Here is a 5,283-nt window from a genome sequence, read left to right as displayed (position 1 = left end):
GCAAATTGAGCCCACACTACCTCACTATCTGAGCCAATGACTACATGCTTTCTGGTAAGTTTTGATTACAATACTGGGTGGGGTGAATTTATTTTATTTGACATACATACTTTTCTTGTTAACTAGTAAGTAGTAGCCTACAGCAAAGTGTGTTTAAATCATTTCTAACTTGTTAACAATTTCTGCCAGTTAGTTTTTGCTACCATGTGGGTTTTAGCTTGCATGAGCCTGCTAAATGAGGAGTGTTAATTCACCTGTTTCCATACATGTTTCATTTGAAAACGTTTATCTTACAAAGGAGTTGTTTAATCAAACTGCTTAACTATTTATCTGTACATGGAATTGTATTATTATTTTTTTTTACTCATTATTTTCCTAATCTTTACAGGAAAATGCCACGGGCACTATCTGATGTGTGGAGACATTTCACTGCAGCTAATGTAGAAGGAAAAGCTGTGTGCATTTGCAAATACTGTGCCAAATCATATGTGAAGAATGCAACAAAGATGCAGAATCATTTAGCCAAGTGCATAAAGTTCCCTCAGCGCTCACAACAAGCAACCTCTGACAAAAGTCCCTCTACTTCTATTCAAGGTGAAAATGATGAATCGGACACCTTATCGATAGCAACTTCAGCCATCAACATCAATCCCACCAACATAAGACGCCTCAGAGTGCAACTTGTCCTTGTTTGGGAACACACACATCAAAGCACGCAACAGGCTGAACAATACAAGGGTTGAAAAATTGGTGGCCATCTGGGCAAATTTTTGGCTTTTTGAGCCTGACAACGAGCCATCCTCAACAAGGTTGGAAAGTGACAGTGAAGATGAGGCCTCAGAGTCTGATGTTCAAGAGGTGGACATTGAGGAGGTCCAGGGAGAAGACTGACAGGAAGACAACCAAAGCTTTAGTTTCTAGACTATCATTTTACAGATGTATGTTGAAAACGTTTTTGGGAGATGCGATAGATCATTGGGGATCATTCAGTATTCCCTTTCTTTTGTTGTTCAGTGAAACCATCCCATGTGGCAAGTCAACTCATTTAATTAAAGTTCAATTCGTACCTAAATAGTTTTTTTTAACCTCTATTAGAAGGATTTAATCATTTGCAATTATTTCTACTTATGATAAGTTAAATGGTTTATGGTTAATTCCCATATATTCCTGTTAATTCCCACAGAAAGTTTCCACCTCTGAATATTCCCCAAGATGTGCAACCCTAAGCTAGTTGGTTAGGAGCATTGTTTCAGTCAAAAAGGATTTCAGTGACGGCTCAGCTAACGTTAGCTTTAATGTTGGACAAATTTATGCTAGCTTTCGTACCATAGTCAAACTTCAGAAATACTGCTCATTGACGTGCAATAATCCTTTTCTAAATGTCACATGTTACATATTGTCTCCAACACTGTTTGTTTACTATATATGTGGGAGCCATCATGGCGTTATGTTATGTTGGCATTTCATACCTAATCTAGAGCCTTGAATGTTCTGGTGCAGATGGAACTGAGTCTGAGGCAGGAGCTGCAGGAGATGCTGGGGATCAGTGGCGAGTTGTGAGTCAGAGCAGCTCAAACGCTTTGAGGAGTTGATGGAGCTGAAGCAGAGGCAGGAGTACCAGGGTATGAGGGACATGATGAACACAGAGTAAGCACTGCTTGTTTTACCTCAAAAAATGGTCTCCTTTTCACCTACCAATAGGCTTCTGTCCCTGTGACAGGACTGAAAATGTGTTACGTGTCAATCTTCATTTGCTGCTTGTCTTTCGCTTGTTTAAAAGAACACAAAAAAGCCTTGGGCGTCAAGAGAAGTTGTAAGAAGAGCACAAAAACAGATTAAAGGTTTTGAAAGTTTAACTACTACAAATTCAGAAAGCAAAATGTAAAACAATAGTGTTCAGATAAAGATGGAAAAACCTCCTCCACAGATCCTGAACCTGTGCCTGCGGGAGGAGGAGCAGCAGCGTTTGCGGGAGACGGAGTTTGAGAGGTAGAGTGCTGGAGGGCAGGGAGAGACTGCGTGCTCTCAACGCCATCCAGGAAGAGATACTGCAACTCAATCAGCTCCTGGAGCTGGCCGCACCCACCCAATCAGACCCCACCCCTGGTCTCACATCCTATAGCACCCGCGCCAACCATCTATGCTCCCAAGTGTCGGAGGTGGTGCGCACGACAGCTGAGGTCAGTGAGATCCTATTCTTCATTCATCTATAATGGCATGAGTCTTGAATGGCCTAAATTGCACTTTCAATAGACATTATAGCACCACATGTCAAATGGTGGAACTCTTGCATCATGGTTTTTCATCAGAGTATGGGGGAAAGTAAACATCTCCATTGTTGCGATCCTGTTTTATGTCCCTGCTCTGGTCAATATGTGTAAGTGGCTGTGTGCTTGTGTAAGGGGAGTTCTCCAGTGTGGAGGACATGACGGTGGCAGAGCGGGCACTGCATGAAATAAGGTCACTCATCCGGGTGATGCAGGAGGCGGCTGCCCAGGCGATGAGGAAGAAGGAGCGGGAGGGGAAGAGTAGCGCAGGAAGTTGGCAGAGCTGCAGGCCCAGCAGGAGGAGCAGAAGAAGAATGCAGCTCTGTCAGCCAAAGAGAAAGCACAGAATAAGGGTAAGGAGAGGGAGGATAAATGGATGGATAAAAGGAAAGTCAGGAATGTTATAGTTTGGATACAAATGAGTGAAAGGTTAGGAATTGAACAATCGGTTTAAAAGCACTGTTCTGCCGAGTGGTGCAGCGGTCTAAGGCGTCACTACAGACCCTGATTTGATCCCAGGCTGTCTCACAGCCGGCCGTGACCGGGAGACCCATGAGACAGCGCACAATTAGCCCAGCGTCATCCGGGTTAGGGGAGGGTTTGGCCGGCCGGGTGGCGGGCCGCGACTCCTTGTGGCGGGCCAGGTGCCTGCAAGCCAGTGATGTAAAGTACTTCAGTAAAAATTCTTGAAAGTACTACTTAAGTAGTTTTTTGGGGTACCTGTACTTTACTTCAATATTTATATTTTTGACAACTTTATACTTTTACTTCATTACATTTCTAACGAAAATTATGTACTTTTTACTCCATACATTTTCCCTGACACCGAAAAGTACTCGTTACATTTTGAATGCTTAGCAGGATAGGAAAATGATCTAATTCACACAATTATCAAGAGAACATTGCTGGTCGTCCCTACTGCCTCTGATGTGACAGACTCACTAAATACATGCTTCATTTGTAAATTATGTCTGAGGGTTGCAGCATGTCCCTGGCTATCCGTAAATAAAAAAAAACAAGAAAATGGTGCCACCTGATTTGCTTAATATAAGGAATTTGAAATTATTTATACTTATACTTAAGTATATTTAAAACCAAATACTTTTATACTTTTATTCAAGTAAGATTTTACTGGGTGTCTTTCACTTGAGTCATTTTCTATTAAGGTATCTTTACTTTTACTCAAGTATGACAATTGGGTACTTTTTCCACCACTGCTGCAAGCTGACTTCGGTCACCACTTGTACGGTGTTTCCTCCGACACATTGGTGTGTCTGGCTTCCGGGTTAAGCGAGCAGTGTATCTTGACCTTCGCCTCCCCCGAGTCCGTACGGGAGTTGCAGTGATGGTACAAGACTGTAACTACCAATTGGATATCACGCAATTGGGGAGGAAAAAGGGGTAAAATAAAATAAAAAATAAAAAGCTCTGTTCTTCCCAAAGGCCTGCAGAATAAAGCTGAGCAGAGTGGTATCAAGAGCTCCAGGCCTCAGCTAACCAGTGGTACCAAGAGCTCCAGGTCTCAGCTAACCAGTGGTACCAAGAGCTCCAGGTCTCAGCTAACCAGTGGTACCAAGAGCTCCAGGTCTCAGCTAACCAGTGGTACCAAGAGCTCCAGGTCTCAGCTAACCAGTGGTACCAAGAGCTCCAGGTCTCAGCTAACCATTGGTACCAAGAGCTCCAGGTCTCAGCTAACCAGTGGTACCAAGAGCTCCAGGTCTCAGCTAACCAATGTGCGTAGTCTTTTGAAGGCCTGAACAACTCTAAAGATATCCAAGTTGGTTGATCCCGCATGAATGAGAAATGCCGTTATAAGAAGAGGGAGGATAAATGGATGGATAAAAGGAAAGTCAGGAATGTTTTAGTTTTGTGTGAAATGCCGTTATAGGAGTACCCACTTGCAGTACCCACTTTATGATACACCTTCACATTAAAAGCTGCATGAAAGATTAATGGCAACATTCCTATTGCTTTGTTTTTTTTATGTTTCAGAAAAAGAAGGTAAGAATGAAGCTCCAGAAGGCAACCGCCATCCCTGTCAGCCAGATCTCAAGTGCGTCTGTGCGTTATGGACAGTGATCAGAGCAAATGTTTTTTTTTACCTAGGCAAGTCAGTTAAGAACAAATTCTTATTTTCAATGACGGTCTAGGAACAGTGGGTTAACTGTCTTGTTCAAGGGGCAGAACAACAGATTTGTACCTTGTCAGCTTGGGGATTTGAACTTGCAACCTTTCGGTTACTAGCCCAATGCTCTAACCACTAGGCTACCCTGCCGCCCTGGCATATCTATGGTACAGTGAAAAAAAGGTAAACATTGCTATAACATGTGAGATTGATATTGTCTCCGGCATGTTTGTCAAATACCCAGATTCCAAGCTCAGCGACATTTTTGACAAGATTGACAAGCTGTTGTCTGGGCAATCGGTGGTGTCTGGAGGGAAGTCTGTGTCCACCTCCCAACAGCATAACGGCATGGACTTGGTCAGCTACAAACTGGCCGAGAAGTTTGTGGGGAGTTCACATGACCTTGAATTTGAACTGGTGGAGACACAGGACTATTGGTCTGTATTGTCTCTTTACAATAGAATGTGTCTTCCATACAGTGCCTAATGTTTAATCAAATCAAATTTGATTGGTCACATACACATGTTTAGCAGATGTTATTGCGGGTGTAGTGAAATGCTTGTGTTTCTAGCTCCAACAGTACAGTAATATCTAACAATTCACAACAATACACACAAACCTAAAAGTAAAATAATGGAATTAAGAAATATATAAATATTAGGATGAGGAATGTTGGAGTGACATAGACTAAAATACAGTACAATAGAATACAGTATATACGTATGAGATGAGTAAAGCAAAAATATTAAACATTATTAAAGTGGCCAGTGATTTCAAGTCTATGTATATGGGGCAGCAGCCTCTAAGGTGCAGGGTTACGTAACTGGGTGGAAGCCGCCTAGTGATGGCTATTTAACAGTCTGATGGCCTTGAGATAGAAGCTGTTTTTCA

General features: G+C 42.4%; 1 pseudogene; it reads left to right on the top strand.

Moving 5' to 3' along the window:
- Positions 1-1,500: 1,500 nt before the first annotated feature.
- Positions 1,501-4,878, top strand: LOC106585306 (mRNA export factor GLE1-like; annotated as a pseudogene).
- Positions 4,879-5,283: the final 405 nt, after the last annotated feature.

The sequence above is a fragment of the Salmo salar genome, chromosome 24, assembly GCF_965601325.2.
Source record: "Salmo salar chromosome 24, fSalSal1, whole genome shotgun sequence".
Lineage (NCBI taxonomy): Eukaryota > Metazoa > Chordata > Actinopteri > Salmoniformes > Salmonidae > Salmo > Salmo salar.
Note: the sequence above shows the minus strand (reverse complement) of the source record. Positions and strands in the feature narration are given on the sequence as shown.